This window comes from Amblyomma mixtum, chromosome 1 (genome assembly GCF_055824585.1).
Source record: "Amblyomma mixtum isolate Tamu chromosome 1, ASM5582458v1, whole genome shotgun sequence".
NCBI lineage: Eukaryota > Metazoa > Arthropoda > Arachnida > Ixodida > Ixodidae > Amblyomma > Amblyomma mixtum.
Genome location: NC_143012.1, coordinates 149239829 through 149260296, shown reverse-complemented (window position 1 = coordinate 149260296; position 20468 = coordinate 149239829). Strand labels below are relative to the sequence as shown.

Here is a 20468-nt window from a genome sequence, read left to right as displayed (position 1 = left end):
AAACAACAGGTTGGGAAGTGCCGTTGGCCCTTAGGCATGCATCGTGTCCTTCAGATGGGCGCCATAGTGGAGGTCTCGTTAGGTACAGTACTTGTCAAAAGTATACAGCCCAAGGGGCTGCTTCTGATTCCTGCAGTGCGGTTGCTTCTGCAAACTCAGGGACCCTGATCTCACGAAGGCAGGAGGAATTTAAGTTGTCAACCCTCACAAGCTTAGGACTGGCCAATCTGCTAAAGAGCCCCGCTACTTGGCTTGGAAGCAAACCCCTTGGGCTGTACATTTGTTTACAAATACTGTACACGGACACCACCATTGTTAAAGCTCAAGCTGCAGTTCAAGAAACGAAAGTGTGTATGTCGTTCGCCATGGATCACAGCGCAGTCTTCAATTAGTACGTCCTGTACCACCCACAACATGCACGACTCTCCAAAACGGCAAGGGTCATGGGAAACACACCGATTGTCCATTCAGTGAGGTAGTCGGTCGGAGGTTACCTGACGAGACCGTGATACTTGGCAAAAGCAAAAACGAACACGCGGGGCTGGCTTTGACAACTTTCCACATAAAGGAAAACGTAGCTGAATCTTTTTTTTTTTTTTGCGTTCGCGTCTGCGTTAACAGCTCTTGGCATGACTATTGTGCTTAAAGATTGCGTTTGAGCATGCGTGGTCATGTGCATAAATATGCGTTCCCAAGAAGAAAAAAAAAACAGTTGTTAGTGCGCTTGTGTGTGTCTCTGCGTCTTTTCTTTGTGGTTGGTCTCGTGTTTGCGCAACCTACACCTTCACAACAACATGCACCAACTAGGCCCAACCGAAGTTTTATTGGAGGTTATAAAGATCACTGCTCAGGGACTGTGAGTGGGAAAACTAGACCAACTTCTCCGACCAGTCGAGTGACCCCGTCGGAGGAGTCGCCAACTTCAAGCGCGAAGTACGCTTGCACTCAGCGCTCGTTTCGCCCCTTAATTGTTGCTCAACGGACTGCGGCGCAGCACCCGCTATCTCGCCGCTCTCTGTACGTTATCCGGCGGGAAGGGACGCCGGATAGGAGCCCTCGCCAGCGCCATATCGCCCGCGGCTCTCCCCTTGTTGTCTAAACAGGCACAGCCCCCGCGCCCAGGGCCCTCATTGGTCGACTGCCCGGGCGAGAGTAGGCGGTCAGTGCCTCCTCCCTTAGCCACGGTTTGGCTATAAATAGTTTTCGGTCAGTAAGTGCGCTTTCAATGGCTGCGGCGTTTCCAGCACACTGACGTCAGGAGCGGTGAGTACAATTCGCACTTCCTCGCTGGCTTCTCGCTCGGAGCTTTTGGCGGCGCACTGTCGTTGAGGCACGCGATAAGCGAGTTGCGACTTAGTACATATGCGACCGTCAGCAGATGTATCGTTGCCGCACGCGTGCATACTGATGCTTCTAGAGCAAATACTAACGGCAATGAGATGAGTTAAAAGAATGTTGACGTTTCAGCTCCAGACGGCTCGCCAGACCAGAAGGTCTTTAGACCACGGCTTTGACCCTCTGATAGAAGCGCGGTTATAGAAGCCGTCCCCGGACGCCGGTCTTGGGTTCCTTTTGAAACCCGTAACGAGGCTGGTAAAGCATTTAGCTATGTCGCCCGTGGCGCAAACCCATGCTGAAACAGTACCATGCACGGGGCATGGTACTGCAGTTGACGGCAGAATTAGCTAGCCTCTAAGGTGCGTGGTATGGGACCACACTATAGAGCACTGCTACAGCACGAAAAGGGTGAACATAGAGTGGTATCTTATATCTCTGTTTAGCGGCTTTCTCCGACAACGCTTGCTAACGAGCACATGAAGCGCTACTGGTCGTCGTCATAAGCTTAAGAAGCACATGCGTCGACTTTTTTCTTGGCGGTGTACTGGCCATTTGCAAGCTCTGATCTGCCGTGTACCACTTGGACTTTTTAGGGTAAGATATTGAGCACGGCATCGTGTACCAACTGGCCCAGCAATCCTTCTCTTTGAAATATATCGTTGTAATAGATGTGAGCCAAATAGGCCTTTGATGCAACACTCTCTACTTGAGCAGAACGGATGCGCGCGGTGTAGAAGCTGGGCCCAAAATGTCTTGCATAACAGACCCCGATTTGTACTGCCACAATACAAGGGTAGCCCATAATTTACGCTGATAAGGCATGGCCCCTTCCGGCTGCCGATAGTCAGAATGTCTGCGACGTTAACAGACTGACGCGCAGGCGGCAGTATTTTCAATAGAAACAGGAACATCTCGGAAACACGACCGGAGAACCTCGGCTGGTGTCGATGTCCTGATGATAGTGACAGTACTTCTCGTGGGATGCTTGCACGCGCCGCTAATCACCTGACGGGTAAACGCACGTTCTGGTAGCTTTGAGCGAGCCCGCAGACGCTCGTTTAGTTATCGTCTGCGATGAGAGCTGGACTTCCGCCATACAGCAGTCTAGTAGCCTCGTTGGAAAGCATCTCAGCGTGGGTTGTACACGTGGTTGCAGGAAATTTTTCTCCGTCCGGAGCTCGGATCATTAACAGCTGCCACAAGTATGCAGCCCTACAGAGCGCTGCATAAGTGCGAACAAAACGGTCGCCTTGGTTTGGAAACGCTTTGCTGCATCGTTCATTTTCTCTCAGGTTGCGTGACGCGTACTTCCTCACGGCCGGATGCTACAGTGCACCTTTGGTTTATTTATGGTTGGTTCATGGGGTTTAACGTCCAAAAACGACTAAGGCTATGAGGGACGCCGTAGTGGAGGGCTCCGGAAATTTCGACCACCTGGGGTTCTTTAACGTGCACTGACATCGCACAGTACACGGGCCTCTAGAATTGACGGTGCACAATTTGCATTAGGGTCACTTGATGACCTCCACTTTGTTCACCATATGCGGTCTTCCTGTGGATGGCGGCTCAGAGTTTATCATGACGGCGCGTTGTGTACCTCCGCCTTGCGAAAATGGCCACGACACTCAGGTCTAAGGGCGTGCTCAGGGCGCCACGACCGCCCGTATTACAAGGCAGCCCATCTGGTGCGCTAGTTTATTCATGACTCGACACAACCGAGGACAGAATAGAAACAAGGGGCTCGCGTTTCCTATACAATACGCGTACAGAAGCATATGCTCATAACCGGGAAGAGTGCGTTCAGGACACGGCTGTTTTCTGTGCCACTGCCCATGAATGCCTTTGACACTGTCCGTGTTGGTCGTGCGACGCTGTATCGAAGACACTTCTGATTGTGGTACAAAAATTGCAAAAACGCACAACCAGTGTGAGCTCATTATTTTGTAAAAACATACCTTTATTTTTTATTTCCAACCGATCTGTCGTCTATACATTACCGTTACTGTAATGTTTCGCGACAACCAAGCTTCAGAATTTTTTTTCCCTTCTGTGGCTTTCTCTTCTCTTATGCCTCTACACCAGGCGCCCTTGGGCTCGTGCTACTACGAAGTTGGCAGCGAAAAAATTTTCTGTGAGGGGCATTTCGAGATTTCGACTAGTGGATAGTCACATATTTTATATCATTTGTTTTTTCGGGAACGATTTCAAGACATCCGCTCTCATGATATGAGCTGCTGATAGCTTCATGTCCTGAAGCAGTCGCCTAGTGAAGATAACGCATTGGCAGCCCTCTTCATGGATTCCTCCGTTCACACAACGGAAAATTTCTGAAAGATACCGTTAGAACTCCAAGCGTGCGCAAGAAAACTCCACCAACGTCACGGAATCGGAATTGAATCCTGCCCGCTGAGGCTCCATTTCAAAAGAGGCGAAATACAAAACCTCCTGTCTATATATTGTGCGATATCAGGGCATATTACCAACTCCATAATGACGAAATTAATCCGAAACCCTCGATTACAGCACCTCTCATAGAATACGCATCTTCGGCCCGTTAGGACCCTCGTACGATCCACTATCTACCAGAAAATTCTTTTCAGCGATATTCGAAAGACCTGCGTCCTTGCATATAGCTAGTGCTCATCATATTACTCCCACATTGCGGACATTGTGAGGCGGCCTCTGTGGCATCGTTGCTGATTCGCAGTTAGTTGTTAATTCGGGGCGCGCTCTCCTCGTGAACAACAACCGGGGCCCAATCAGGCCCAGTGCCGTAAGACGACGCTTCGCGCCAGATTAGCTCTCCCTTCTCAAAGGTCCTTGTTGGCGGCCTTTATCGGCGACCCCAATAAACGTCCTCCGCGTCGCTGGCCTCGTCGCTCTCATCTGCGACCATATTAGTTCCGGGAGCTTATCTCCTTCACGCCGCTATATCTTGTCTCTCTGTCACCAGTAATTTTTCTCTCTCTGGGCAGAGCGTGTCAACTTTGGTCGAGAAGAGAGACAGGTGGTTCGACGAGAATAGACTGCCAGTGCGACATTGGCTGGCGTCACGCAGCGTCACCACGATTCTTTACTCAAATTTCCTTGTGACCAGCAGTAAGCGCTCATTCAACGGAAACTTAGCGGATCGTCGAAGATATAAACTAGAGGCGGGGAGAACGGGCGGTCAAAAGAACCAGACGGATAGTACTTGAAGCCCATGGTCTTACGGATGCACAATTCCCAGCGTTTCCCTCTTGCTTTTCGTTCCTCGAACGGGATGACTTCACTTGAATGGTCGAATCCCGTTAGTCTGAAAACCACTGGGTGCCCCAATCAGTTATAGACAAATAAAGCTTTCGATCTACTGTGCGACTATACGAAACTGATAAGAGGTATCGACGAACATATTCTTTTCCCAACGTTTCCATCTTGCTTTTCGTACCTCCAATTGGCTGGCATTACTTGAAATGTTGAATACATTTAGTCGTCAGAACACTGGGTGCCCCAATCAGCTACGACAAAAAAAGTTTGCGATCTACTGCACGACGATACGAAACTGACAAGAGGTCTGGTCGAACATAATCTTGGTGTCCGCCTTTGATGCGTCCAGGCAAGGGTGACTGCGCCAGCACAAAGGAGACTTCACAGAGCGTTCGTCGACTGCAGGCACTCCTCGTAGTGTGATTATAGGGCCCACAAAGCAGCGCAGCTCCGGTTAGGGCGTACCGCTGCTCGCGTAATCTGGACCCACTTCACCCCGGGCCCTTCGGCAAGTCCAAGGTGCGCGCGCCTATTCAACGGATTGTTCTCTGTAGCAAGATCAAGTTTTCACCACACGGGCTTTATAGCGGAAGGGGGGCACGGAGCTGATAACTACAAAGCAGGCGAGATGACTCGGCCCGCATTTGCTCGCTATCTCTGGCGCTCCCCCATCTCGGCACTGCAGGCGAGTGCATCGAAGTTGCTGTGTTGTTTCGTGGAATTCTCCGTCCCGTTCCTCCGGTCGCAGTGGACACTTCAAGGACGCAGCAGTGCGCTGGAGACTGATAAAGACGCGAGGCATGTAATGCACTGCTTATCCGAATGTCGGCGCTACTTGTGCGTGTCCCGTCCAGCAACGCCACAGGAGAAAGCTCGCGCTTTTGCCCTGCTCAAGGTACACAGACACAGGTACACAGAGGGAGGGGGGGGGGGGGGGGGGGCGTGAGAAAATTGATAAAGAAAGGTGACTGATAACACATGCGCCGCTAAATGAAGCAGACATCTATGCCACTTTCGTGGACGGTCTTAAAAGTATTTGGCATATCATTAGTTTGGTTTATGGTTTGGTTTCTGGGGTTTAACGTCCCAAATCGACTCAGGCAATGAGAGACGCTGTAGTAAAGAGCTCTCGAAATTTCGGCCACCTGGGGTTCTTTGACGTTTTAACGTGCACTGACATCGCACAGTACACGGAACTCTAGAATTTCGCCTCCATCAAAGTTCCACCGTCGCGACCGGGATCGAACCCGTGTCTTCCGGGTCAGCAGCCGAGTTCCATAACTACTGAGCCACCCCGGCGGCTGGCATATAATTCGTTTAGTTGGTAAATACAGTTCGATTTCGTGCAAAGTGTACTACTTTGTTGGTCAAAATCGTGATTTGAGCTAGTTGGTACATCTTCACAACTTCACCAGCGCTGCGACGAGGAACAAAGACAGAGAAGGAAGGACAAGGACAAGCACTACTAACAACTTGTCCTTCCTTCTCTGTCTTTGTTCCTCGTCGCAGCTCTGGTGAAGTTGTGAAGATGTACCAACTAGCTCAAACCCCGATTTTGCTCCAGTTTACTTACTGGCATTCACCCAAGCACAGCCATACGGCTGCAAAGAAAAGCTTTGTACTGGTGCTCATTGAAGAAATGAGGGAGTTTTAGCAATAAAAAGTGCGCCGCCTCTGCAGTGAAATGACAGTGATAGCGATACCGCGCCCTACCTCAACACCCACTGCAAGTTACTAGAGCTCCTTTTTATCTCGGGACACCACCAAGCAGACTCGCGAGCACCTGCTCCTTGTGTCAGCTCAACAGCATTTGCAGTGGCCAGTGGGTGAGCAGAGGCGTTTCGGGGCCGGAACGACCGAGAAATTTTCTATTAATGGACCGCACTCATCCCTCTTTTTCCTGGAATAAGTTTCAAGAGAAGTAATCCGAATGCTGTAGCCCTCCCCACCTGCAACTGACCCTCTGATTCCCTCGAACCAAACCCTCTAGGAGATCCTCGGTGGATCATTCATTTCATTTGATTTGTTTACCCTAAGGGCCCTTTAGGGCATTACATAGGGGGGAATACAACTGTTCAAGATTTGTTATATATGCACATAATTCGTATGCGTAAGCAGGCAAATGTTCGTTACACCCGAGGTCCAGACACGCAACTTTGTTGTATACGAGGTTATTACACACAAAAGTTCATTATATATGAGAGAGCGTAATTATGTCTGGTATATGCGAGGTGAACACACTAACAGTAGTTATGTCCGAGGTGGCATACTAAGTTTCGTTATTTCCGAGGCTAACACATGAAATGTCGTTATATCCTTGGTGGCATATGCTACCTGCTTAGGTGGGAAGGTGCAACTCGCCCACCGGGCTGTGAGCAGACGTGATTTTCGCTGCATGGCTTTACTGACAGACGGCGGCAACCATTGGCTCTTGCAGAGACCCTTGTTATGCTAGCGCATGAATACCAGGGCGCTCGTTGGCGGTGTGGGTTAACGCAGACGTCTGGACTCTCCCGACTTCGCAGCCGCCGTGTTTACTGCTCTCGGCAGTGTGTAAACACTCCAACGCATCAGCCGCCGATTACGCTTTCCCTGTTCTGGCGAGCAAGCGGATATCGCAGCTCCAGCTGCCTCCGGCGGTCGCTGACACACCAAGGGACGTGTCTTGCAACGATTCATTCCGTTCTCACATTTTTCCAGTGTCTCTTCGGCATCTGCCTATGAGCGTGGCTGCCCTGGTTTGCTGGGCGCAGCCACGAGTCTCGCAACTGATTTCGTAACGAGTAAAAATTAATAGGTAGTAATAAATCAATAAATAAAAGATAAGCGCCTCTCTCGTTGAACGCCAGCTGCGCCAACCTTATCCCCGCAAACTTCCTAACTTAGTCGATACTTTGACGGAAATTCGTCTGGCCAAGCGTGGTGATCCGATGAAACGAAGAAGCAGTCACTAACAATACTCGAAATTGATGAAAGACGTTCCGGAACACTACACAACCACCACTGCTCTTCACAATGAAAGGGACAAGTCCGGTCACGTATTTATATGGAGAAAACGATGACGCAATGATTGGACTTTGATGCTTGTCAGAATACCTTCCTTTTAGATCAATGTGCCGAGTGTGGCCTGGTCGAATAGGGGCTGTATCAATACGCAAGGCGGAGGTTCCCTTCTTCTGATGGCATAGAAGCGTTGCTCCAGCGGACCTGGTGGACAGTTTGGTGGGCAGTTTCATTTGCGTAATTCGCAGGAGGATTTGTGGTGTGCTAGTTGTTTTTGACGCCATGTTGGTGGTCCTGTGTGCGGCTTGAGAATTTCCCGGTCTCACCTGCGTAAACATGATTACAAGCCAGGCATGGAATTTTGTGAACATTTCCCGGAAATTCCACATCTGGTAACCCGTCTTTTACGTTCATTATTTGGTTCCCAAGCTTGTTCAACGACACGTGGCAGACACGAAAGTCATGTCTTGAAAATATTCCAGAAAGCGGTTCGTTTATGCTTCGCATGTATCCGTTGCTGCCAGATTCCTGCGTAAAAGCGGGCTCTACGGCGTACATTTCATTTTTCACATAGCCCCACAAAAAGAAGTCTAATGGAGAGAGATCATGAGATGATGGAGGCCAAAACATCTCTCCTTCTCGGCCAATCCACTGCCGAGGAAAGTTTCTATTTAACCAATTCTTTGCAGTAGAAGAAAAATGTGATGGGGCTCACAGTTGCCGTAGTTCCCCAAGAGAAAGGCTGGAGGTGAATTCATCGACAACTGATTTTAGGTACTCAACCAGGTACGGCAAAGCAAGACTATATAGCCAGTATTATAGATAAGCCAGTATTTTTACATGAGCATGTTTCACTCTCAGGTCACGGTCAACCGGTGAAATATGTAAACTCTCACAAATATCTGGGTGTGGTCTCCGACGGCTGCTAATCATGGCATGAACCTTTGGCTTACGGATGTTGGAAGCTTCGATAAGTTTCATTGTTACTTTTTATTGTGAAATCTTTGGCGCCTTTCTATGTGAAAAAAATGATTATGTATGCACTCGCATATAGTTTTCTTCCATATGGCATGACTGTTTATGCTTCGTGACCTTCCCGTTGGCATGACCACGTGAATACTGTCTTCAAAAAGCCGCGGGCTCGATCCCGGCCGCGGCGGCCGAATTCCGATGGAGGAGAAATTCGAGGCCCGTGTACTGTGCGGTGTAAGCGCACGTTAAAGAACCACGGGTGGTCGAAATTTCCGGAGCCCTTTCACTACGGCGTCCTCGTAACCTGAGTTGCTTTGGGACGTTAAAACCCCAATGAACCAATCTCTTCAAAAACATGGTAAACTCCATTGCATATAATTCACCTCTGCCGTCAGGCGATAACGTTTTACAATGCCTCAGTCTTCCGTCATATCGCTCTTTATTTGTGCAAACAGTCGGTCGTGGCCATTTTCGGAATTCAAACTTTTTAGTGCTGAATTTTCCGAGTAGAAAGTTTACGGAAATCGACTCGTTATTTATTACCGCGGAGTTTAACGCGGTTTGGATGGCCAAGATGCTGCGCGCATGTGCCTGAAATCTTTAATGCATCACCTGATGAAGTTTTTAAGGCGGAAGCCTTTAATGTCTCATCGTTGTAAGCAGCAGTTGTCGACAGAAAATGTCACGCTTTTCAATTGGTGGAAACGGTCGTGACGTCACAGTGCGCGAATTTCAAACCGGGCCAATTGTACTTTGGCTAGTAACCATGCAACCAATTGAAGGGATCGTATAGTGATGCTCCAAGTAAGTGGGACTGAGCTTAGTTAATTGCTTAATTATCCAGTTAGCTTAATTAGCTTTACTAGTCAGGCCATATAAATAAATAAAACCGATTAAGAAATTGGTCGAGCTCAGGAATCGAACCCCGGTCTTCGGCGTGAGAGACGAGCATGCTACCCACTCCGCCATGCCTGCTCGATGGTTTGGAATGAACAAAGGCGCGTCTAGTGAATACGGTGTCTTCACTCACTCTCATCCTCCTCCATTCCCTTCCCGCGAGGTTTAGGTGTCCACCGACAAATGAGAGACAGATACATTTCCTTTCCTCAAAAACCAATTTACTGACGAGCGAGGCGTAGAACCGAGTGGGCGATGGCGTTCTATGGACTCCTTGGCAGCGTTGCAAGACGCTGTCGCGTTCCACTCCTAGGGGCATCAGTGACCACACTTTAGGTCAAAAAAGTGCCCCCCTGAATTTTGTGAGACAGTTACTGCGTAATTTCCTTTCCTCAAATACAATTTTCATTTTCTTCATTACGGCTCCTCTTTATCTATCTTCTTTCACTCCCACTTCCTCCCTTCCTCTACGGTGCGGTTCAGGTGTCCACCGAGATGACAGAGAATTACTGCGCCATTTCCTTTCCTCAAAAAGCGTTGCGTTCAAAGGGCAAGGCATCGCGCTGAACGGGTGGTGTTCCGTGGACTCCCTGGCAGCGCTACAACGCGATGTCGCGTTCCACTCCTAAAGGCGAAGCTTAAGCCTCATTAATTAGCAGTTAATTAGTATTCAGGCATTAATCAGTAATTAAACATTAATTGGTGATTTGTCATCACTTAGTAATTAGTACTCAATTATATGTGACGCCACCGGTGCCACAGAAACAGCGAAGGTGGTGCGGAAAACGCTTCCGCCTCTACCCACTTTAGACAGTCAAAGTGCCCCCTGAATTTTTGAAGTGACCTCTTTACGCAACCAGAAGATACTCTTGAAAGCTTTGTGTTGACCACGATCGTTTTTTGTTTATCACTAAGATGCAAGTATTTCTGTTTTGATATGTTTCCTTTTTGCATAGGCTTTATCTTGGTGCTCGATTTGTGAATTCCGTGATAATTTAGCTTTAGTTGTACTTTGTAGCGACTAGTGTTTTCCATTGCCTTCCTGTCATTTTGTAGCTTTTCTTTGACTGCCGAGCTGAGTGCGGCAACCTCTAGTTGGCTTTGACGGTGCTGAACCTCGTTTGTACTGTATACAAAGTGGCAATAAAGTCTCTTATTATTATTATTATTATTATTATTCTTCAGCGCCGCTATAACGAAGTTTCCGGTCAGGATCGATACGAAAGCGCCCACCGCACATGAAGCTGGCCACCGGATCGACAGGACCAATGCTTATGTCTTTAATAAGGAAAGTATATTATTTATGGTAGTTTAACTTCCCAAAGCGACTCAGGCCATGAGGGACACCGTAGTGAAGGACTCCGGAAATTTCGACCGCCGGGGGTTCTTTAACGTGAACTGACATCGCACAGCACACGGGCCTTTGGAATTTCGCCTCCATCGAAATTCGACTGCAGTGGCTGGGATCGAACCCCCGTCTTTCGGGTCAGCAGCCGAGAGAGAGAGAGAGAGAAAACTTTTATTGCTCTTTCAAGAGATTCGCGGAGATGAAGACTTCTTGGTCGTCCTGCTTGGGCGCTGGCGACTTGAGTCTTCGAGCAAGGGTGGGCCCTCAGTCCAGGGCTCCACTGAGTCGTGCCGCTTCAACAGCGTGCTGTACCAAGGCCCTCTGGACCTCGAGCTCGCTGCTGGAGAGACAGCTCTCCCATTGCTCCTCACTCGGTGGTTGATAATTGTGGAATGCTATGTTTCTTTCGCACTCCCAGGTAATGTGATAGAGTGTAGGTGTACCGCCGCACCAGGGACAGTCTGATCTGAATTGCGTTGGTGACATTTTGCTGTATATGTACAGGTTAGGAAAAGTGTTCGTCTGTAGCCTACGCCATCCTACAGCCTCTTCCCTAGTCAGTGCTCTGTGTGGTGGTGGATACCTCAATCTAGTTCCCCTATAAAGTTGTAGGGTCTCTGCGTAGCCTCCCTCGCACGTGAGTAGCCGTAACTCCGGGGCGTCCGATAAGCCTGCTCGGTAAGTGAGCCCTCGAGCCAGGCTGTCCGCCCTTTCGTTTCCTGCTACGCCTGCGTGAGCTGGCACCCAGATGATATGCATATCATCTGGGTCAGCAGCCGAACACCATAACCACTGAGCCACCGCGGCGGCTATAAAGAAAGTAAACTAACGACGCGCCTTATGCTGAGATCCTATTCAGTCAGACCACACCCGAAACTCTGAACAGAAGCGAAGGCTCCTTGACAAGCATCTACTCCCAATCATTACGTCGCATTAATTGCATATAGTTCGGGAACCGATTCTGTACCAAACACTGCGGACAAGAAGCCATGTATAGCGTTTTGAAACACCTTTAATTTCGACTGTAATCAGTGGCTGTTTCTCCCTTTGTTCCGATCTGCATCCGCCTGACTCTGCCGTCCCCTGCTACGTTTTCCGTCTCTTGGTGGTCGCTCCGTTTTGTCGAGGGACCATTGTTGGTTCTTATTCCGTTCGCTGCCACGACGCCGCGCAAACGGGAGGGCCGTGTGTTGACCACCAGCCGCCAAAGCAAGCCAACAGCGACACTTCATCCACGCGACCCGTTATCAGAGCCGCGGCTGGATGATCGACCGTGAGCGTTCCGCTATCGCCGTCACTCGGCGTGCATTTGGAAACCTTCCGTCCACAACGCTATCTCGAAAGGGCCGCAGTCTTCGAAGGGGTGCGCTCAGCAGCCGGCTGTTTGTGTTTGCCGGTCGCCTTTGAGTGGCCGGCCAGTTTTCTCGCAAATTGACTGTTTGCGACGGCACGTGCCAGGCCTTTCTGCAATCTCCACCTGCGTATTTACATCTGCGAAGTGCCGGCGTGGCGAGAAGCCAAGGCCTCGGTGGCCCACACCTGCTGCCAGATCGGCGTCCTCCTCCTTTACTTAGTCGAAGCCAAACTTATGATTAGCTTGGGTTGGGTTATTGGAGTTTTAACGACCCAAACAACTCAGGCCATGAGGGACGCCGTAGTGGAGGGCTCCGGAAATTTCGACCACCTGGGATTCCTTAACGTGCACTGACATCGCACAGCACACGGGCCTCTAGAATTTCGTCTTCGTCGAAATTCGGTTGCCGCGGCCGGGACCGAACCCGCGTCTTTCGGGTCAGCAGCCGAACGCCGTAACCACTGAGCCACCGCGACGGGCCTTGTGATTAGCGTCAGTTCGGCTTTATTAAAGCAACACCTTTAAGGATACCGTTTGGCAGAAAATCCGGCGGCGAAAACGTGGCTACATCACACGTGAAGCGGCGGATTTGAAAACTGATTGAAACATGAGAAAACTGGCGATTATAAGGCCGCAGCATGGCTGAAACGTCATTAGGACATGTCAGCATGTAAGGTAAATGAATTGAGCTGTAAAGAATACTGGGGCAATTAGTCGGGAATCCGAGACATTACCCTTACGTTGCGAGCCAGACAGGCCACCCCAAATGCCACGCAGGCACGTATACGTTCGGCTTCGATAAAACAGGGCTTTATATGTCCAGTCTTTGTCAAAAGTAACCAGGCTTCGTGGTTTACTTCTAGCTCGTACAGTGGAGCCCTTACAGCTTCCCTGAAGCTGAAATGGTCGTTAAAGGTAAGGACTGGTGGTCTTCTTACCTTCCAACACGTTTTGATCTTTAAGAAGGGCTCCACTATATAATGTAGAAGCAAACCATGCAGCCTGGTTACATTTGACAAAGACTGTACATATGTCGTGTGGTCCTCCACATAATGTAGAAACGTGTCTGTGTCGCCGTGCGCAAAAGAGGCTTCTGCCGGGAACTATTAACGCCACTGCGTCACACCCTTAAGGACGGGGCTTAAGTGCCCCCAAACTTTCCGCAGCCGAATACGAGGAGCAGCCGGATGGGCTACATGCATGTTTGGGCATCACAATCCGCGGTAGATTTTTCTAGCACCTCGTAAGTGCAGTTACGAGATTCGATTACAAAAAATAAGCACGCATTCGTGGTAAAAGCAAAGGCATTAACTTTGAATTCGATCATTCTATCAATTATGCGACACTTCAGAAGGATTCATATGTGCAGGAGTTGTCTAGCTCATGGTGTTACACCACATGCGGATTAGCGTGACGTCACGCTAACATTGCATGTGCCGAGCCCTGACATCATCAGTGCGTTGTCATAGAAACCGAAACACGCGAGATCGTGGTGGTATTGAACGTGATCGTGATTGATCGTGGTGGTCGAAACTATGACACGACGATGACTATGTTCGCTTCAAGAAAGGCGTAGTCCTCTAACTAATCCAACACGATGAAAATTAGCTGGGTCCTATATGATTTGACACGATAACCTCAAACGTGCGCGGATGACATCACCGGTGCGTTCCCTTTTTCTGCACGTTACAATCACTTAAGTATATATTTTTAGAAGCATGGCAGCATTTTTTAACAGATTCAAATACAGCAACCGAGATTCTCATTAGCGCCCTTTCGAGAGCCGATCTCTTTTAATCTCTCTAAGGCTTTTTAGTTTCGTCATCTCATCCCTGTAGCGGTCGGGCCAAAACGAGAACTTCGCTGACACGGGAAGTGGGTGGTGCGGGGTTAAGCAGTTATGTTTGTTAAGTTTAAGAGCACTGTGTTGAGAGCACTGCCCTGACGGCAGCCAATTTCGACACCTTCTGGCAAGTATTTTCTTTCTCGCTTCCAAAATGGAGAGTTACTTCACAACGGTATCTCTTCAAATCTTATAACTCACTGGATTACCTAGCTGAAAAATTGGCCCAGCTGAAAAAATTTCTGAAATAGTTAATTTTTCTTTATCACCATCCTTCCAAGTCTTCGTTGGCGATCTATGGCTTAGGTCTTCTGCTATTCTGTTTCTAAGATCTGTCTTAAAATAATCTCGGTAAACTTGCTTGAAGATGGGAATGAATGATTCATACGCAACGCCTGCTGTATCAGAATGCCGTATCTATAAAGAAAATACGGCATTCTAATTGTCATTTATCAGGCTTGAACGGAAAGCATAAAATGCCAGAGACATGACAGTCTGTGCTGCCATAACCCTGTCAAGGGCATCGCGAGTTTTTCTGTCTATTCAGCGAGCACACGGATGAGAAAGTAGTCACTTACGTCACTGCATATCACTCCTGACAACAAGTTGCTTGCGTCCATACTGCTGATAAAGATATCAATGAGTGTCGCGCTGTACGTCGTGACGCTTGTCGCTGTGCTCGATAAAATTGTTTGGTCACTTGATTGGATGACAAATAAAAGCATCCGTGAGTAGGAGACGGCTTCGACAAATCGATATTAATATCGCCCCCAAGGATTAAAGTTATCACTAAGACTTCTCGCCATCAACAAAGCAACTTATATCGGAGTCAGGCGATCGGTACATAACAGAAAATAATTGGTTGGGTGCTATCAGCGTTATAAATTCGATTTACATGTCCATGAAAGCGATGCGGATATGATGTCACAGTGAAACCCACTTTGTACTACGAAAGCAAGCCCACCCTCTTGTCTGGCCGATCGGTTTAAGGAGGAAATTATCATATAGCTCTCATTCGTGTTTATATTGTTGCACGTATACCACGTCACAGGCAGCATAACTGAGACAAATAGGAATTCAAGTCTTTTGTGGTATCGAAATATCTTCTTCTTTGTTTCTTGAAGAATGAATGTTCAAATGGAAACATCTGAAACCAATTTTAGGATGAGTGCGCACAATACCATTCACGTCACTGCATAGAGATCACTTTTATAGGACGATATAGTACGCCTACAAGATGGCAAGATGGTCATGCCAGGCATCTGCTTCACGGCTAGGCATACGCAGATGCGTATTTATGAATATCGGGAGACTGGACTCCTGACAGAGGTCCTGCGTCGAGATTCTCGTTTTCTTAGTCTCCCGAAGTATTGCGTCAGGTTTGGCGCGGCTTTCGATGGCACAGCAATGTTAGTGGTGGCTTTGTCTCTCTTACAGGGAATTCAATAACATACATCAATATGAGCAATAGTGTCATTAGAAAGCGTGCCAATTTTATGAAGATTATTCGGGAGGCTTTAACGTTTGGGATGAGATACTCCCTTGATCTGAATGTTTTGTGGCCACTAACCGCAGCCGTGGACCTGTCTGTGGTTTGGGCGGCCGTCTCGGCTGTGGAAGGCGGTCGGTTGGAAACCAACCTCGCGATTTGTCGAATTTCGTCATTCGTGGCGAACCTAACTCCGCTAAGCGTAATTTGAGGCCTGTGTGCATGGCCACCGATGACCCGGCATTTCTTCGGGCGCCTCAAGGTTGGATTATCTGCGCCACAACTCTCCAGCAGCCCTGAGTTCGAGAGGTGCGCTGGGGGCGCTCCTTTCCGCACACGTAGACCACGTGTCACCGCCGTGGCGCGACGCGCGGCGATCAGCTGGGATGCGCCTGCGCCCTACTTGGGCCTCGGTGATAAGCGACCACGCCCCCGCCGGGGACAGCGTCACGGCGGGTCGTCGCCGCCGCCGCCTGTGGCCGACGCCAGACAACACGAGAGCTCGCCTAATTGTCCTTGCAACTCGCGATTTCGAAACGGCAGCCATCGCCGCTTGCAGCAGAGTGACCGCCTGCGTGAAGCTGGGTGCGGCGCAGTGAAGGGCCGTTCTGCATCAAGTGCTGCAACTCTCGAAATCCGAGTGCAGTGTACTCGGTATCTGTCGCCCACAGCGACTCACCTGCGCCTCTCCTAGTGCAGGCGCACTCCGGTCTGAGCGGATATGCAACCGCCATTCTCAGTTTGCATCCTTGCATCCCTTGCCCGTTAGCCGTACATTTAAGACTGCTTGATCATAATGTCTACAAATTTCATGGTGAATTATGAGATCGGTCACAAGAAGTATTCAGAGAAGTGTATATTGCGAACTGTATCGTTTATGAAACGTGATAAGGGTAGCGGCCGGATAGCGAAATTCAGTGGAACGTCTGGTTGTACTACAAGGACGGAGCCCGAACTTGCACTATAGTTGGATACAGCTTGTCTGCAGGGAAGCTACGCCCACATTCAGGACTGCTGAACAGATTTCCTCCGCGACAAAAAGTAAACCGCTGTTAAAGCTTTTTTTTTCTTTCATTTCATTTATTGTTTCCTTAAAGGCCCGAAGGCATTACATAAGGGGGGGGACATACTGAACAAGAAGCTAACCGTGAGGCGAAATTATAAGCTTAAAAATTTTCATGCCTCTGACTTGTTTGACTGAATCAAACATTAAAAAGCTGATTTTGTTCACTTTTGCTATTGTTCAACGGAATAATACAGACCGCCGCAGACAATAGCCAGTGCAACTGCTGTTGTTTTTTTAAATAACTCTTATCTTAATAAGGTCGCCAATTATGACTGTACGGCGCTGACTTGGAAGGTGTGCCACTCGATGAAGACAGGCAGCTTACTCATTTTCGTCTCTAAATATCGTCAGTTAGTGAACTTCGTTGTATATGCACTAAATAAAAGAAGCCAACTTAGCATTTTCACCCCGTAACCTTGGCAGGGAGGTAAGCCTTCCTGCCTGTACCATACATGCCTTTTGTGCGATTACAAAACAGTGTCCCATCCTCGATCCGGCTCCTGAATATTCACCAACTGACTATGCGTCGTATACTATAGCCGCGTTACACTGCTGAAACGCAATGCACGCGATTGTCCGGGTTTGAATCCGGCTCGCTTGTACGCTTGTCCGGACACCGTGCAATGCCAATTACTTATCGCTCGCAAGTGGCCCGTAAATTATCTGTTTTCCATGCACACATGGAGTAGTGCTTAGGAGGGTCGCTTATCGTCGCCGCTCCTGGCGCAGGTCGGCAGCATCTGTTTGCGGAGATCATGTGCACTCCTCGTTCTCCCGTCTTTCTTTCTGTGTAGGTTATGCGAGTCCGGGGGGGGATTGCAGTGATGCGTTCGTTATCTAGAGGACTGCTAAGGCCGACCGTACTGCGCGAACCGTCTGCCGCATGCTGATAACATGTCTACCGGGAGATGGACCCGATAAGCCTTCTCAGCGAAGAGAATCTGCAGTAGCGTCTAGAGAGATTGGACACGCTATCAGTCGGTGGGCGCGATGAGGAAAAACCGTCCACAGAAGATACTGAAAGTGTGCCTCCATACGTAAGAAAGAAGACTTCAGGTTACTTAAAGCCTGTTTCAATGAACTCGATAGAGTCGAGTCGGGTTTGCTTGTCGGGTAAAAAACCAGTCGTCTTGTTCATGTAAACGCTGTCGGGTTTAGTAAAATAAACGGCAGAGCGAGTCGAGTTGACTCGCCTGCTGGGAGTAGGTTAACTCGCTTGACCCGCCTTTCTAAAAGCATGTAAACGCAATCGGGTCAGGGAGTCGGGTAACAGGGAATTCTGGGAAAGCTTCCGGTCATGTGATCAATCTGCCAAAATGGCAGCCGTCGTCAGCCCCCGCGCTACCTCCACCCGCGCTTCTTGCAGCGACCGCGAAATGGAATGGTTCCCAGCATTAATTAATTAAAAAAAAGTGAGCGAGGCGCTGGATAGCAGACGGCAGCGCGCGGGAACGCTTGGGCCAAAAACAGGAACCGGAAGTTTGCACGATAACTGCGAATCTTCACGCTAGGCGTCGCTGCGATGCTTACGCGCTTGAACTGAGTTCATGTAGACACCAAGCGGGGCGAGTCAGGGGCGAGTCACCTAGCCCGACGATGACCCTACCCTGTCCCGCCGGGTTCATGTAAACAGGGTTATACAAGTTCTTGCCTTGCGAAGTTCCGAACTGAATCGCAGACTTTGGTACGTTCTTCCAAGAAGGCTAACGACGGGGCCAGTTGGTTGATCATATTTAAAATGTACGTGCTACTTAGGGTACGATACAGAAGTGGACAGAAGGACGCACACCGCAAGCATTTGTGCTGTGCGCCCTTCTGTTCATTTGTTTCGCGAGTATTTCTGCCCATTTGTGTATTGTACTCTAAGTATAGCGCGTGCATCGTAAACACGTTATTGGCGCTGCCGCGGTGGCTCTGTGGTGGTAGTGCACGGCTGCTGACCCGAGAGACGAGAGACGCGGGTTGGATCCCGGCCGCATGCAGGGGTCGAATTTCGATGGAGGCGAGAGGTCCGTGTGCTGTGCGATGTCAGTGCACGTTAAGAAACCCCAGGTGTTCGAAATTCGCGGAGCCCTTCACTACGGGCGTCCCTCATAGCTTGAGTCGCTTGGGGACGTTAAATCGCCATAAACTAAACCATAAACCAAACTTGAACACGTTATTCTGTAGATCATTTTCTGTAAAGGCATAATTTTCTTCGCCGAATCGATTTTTTTTTGTACACTTATCGCTGTCGCGACGTTCACGTTTACGGGCTCTTTCCTCGCTTGACCGATTATTGTCGTCGCAGGGACAGCCGTGGTCCAGAAGCTTCCATTTTACGATAAATTTCTAGTCCGCAGCCCGATAGGTGCAGCGCACTGAAGTCAGATGTGCTAGCTCTTTAGAAATACAGCAGAAATGAAATCCCGCCTAAGATAAAGGTTTTCAGCATATTTCGAGTGTTTGTTTTTCCCCCCGCAGCGTGCACATGTTCCTGTCTTTGTTATCCTCGGAAAGTGGGCGCTGGCGAAATTTGAGCACGGATCGCTTTTTGAGTCTGGCTATATCTCGGCCCGCAACGCATTCTTCGCCGCCGAGTGCGTGCTGGTATTTCTTTCCTCCGCTATCTTTTAGCCGCCCACTTCCTGTAAAACACTTTTCATGTAACTTGTACTTTGTGCGCACATTATGGGCCTACACAGGTAGACCGCTCGGCGGCGGTTGCTCAGTGGTTGGGGCGCTCGGCTGCTGACCCGACTAATCTCTAGCGTACGCAATGAGCCAGCTTCACAGGAAAATTCATGCCCGACGTCTGCCGCAACTGGTATAGTACTATCAATAATGCATATATCGTATATAGGAAGGAAACGTGTAAAGAGCGGCGCTGCAAACACTGATGGGGAAATGACTGCAGTTTGGGGGTGAATCTTGCGATTTCTATCATGCAAACAAACCCTCCCTGTGGTGCTCTGTTTTGAGATTATTGGTTCTGAAGCCAGTCGGCACAATGTGTTCGCTATACGCTAAATTGACCCCCACAGTCGCTCAGTAGTTTTGGTTCATCACTGCTGATTCCGAGGTAGCGGGTTCGATCCCGGCGGCGCCGGCCGTATTACAATGGAGGCAAAATACAAACACACCCGTGTGCTGTGTGATGTCAACGCAATTGAAAGAACCCAGTTGATCTAAATTAACCCGCAACCCTCCACAACTGCGCCTCTCATAGCCCACGTGTCGCTTCGGAAAGTTAAACCCCACAGTTTACAATCTATAAACTGAATTGGAAGTGTAGGAAAACGTAGTGAAATAAAATGGCGAATTTTAATAACAATTTACGACAGAGTTAAAAATAATTTTTAAAAAAGCCGAGCATGGTGGCAATTGCCACCACCCGTTTGAAAGGGGACGCTCCTATCTTCGTCCGTCCGTTCGTCCATCTATCCATCCATCCATCCATCCATCCTCCATCCTATCGCTAGTCTTTCATGCTCAGTGTCTTTCGCCACTATGAATCGTTACCAACTCGCCATTGTTACTGTACTGTTAATGCGTTAGCTTTCCCGTTAAATCACATTAACAGCAATAATAACCGAGTAAGGCATTCAATGGAGTACTCTAGTTTAGGCTACCCGCGGTTCGTTAGGCTTGACCTATATCTCGATTCAATATAGTTTTTGCATTCGCATCTATCTAAACGCTGCCGCTTGAGCCGGTATCGAACCCGCGACATCACGCTCAGCTGCAGCGCACCGTTGCCGCTAAGCAACCATGGTGGGATACATGTCCATCCTATCCACCCAAATCCAAACCACGTGGCTGGGGCGCGAGCGAAGAGCCATCCTTCCGACACACTTTGTTCGACTGTGTCAAGGTGACCCCTGCGTGGCCATTGCACTAGGCGGGCTGAGACCAGCGCGATAAGACAGCGCC

The 20468-nt window shown here is 49.1% G+C and overlaps 1 protein-coding gene across 1 annotated transcript in view; it reads left to right on the top strand.

Annotated features, from left to right (window-relative positions):
* Nucleotides 1-1115: 1115 nt before the first annotated feature.
* LOC149367926 (uncharacterized) overlaps nt 1116-20468 on the top strand; it is a 39141-nt gene continuing 19788 nt past the window's right edge. Inside the window, exon 1 of the mRNA XM_089557922.1 lies at nt 1116-1263. The gene's annotated coding sequence lies outside the window, so the exon portion shown is untranslated. The remainder of the gene's footprint in view (nt 1264-20468) is intronic.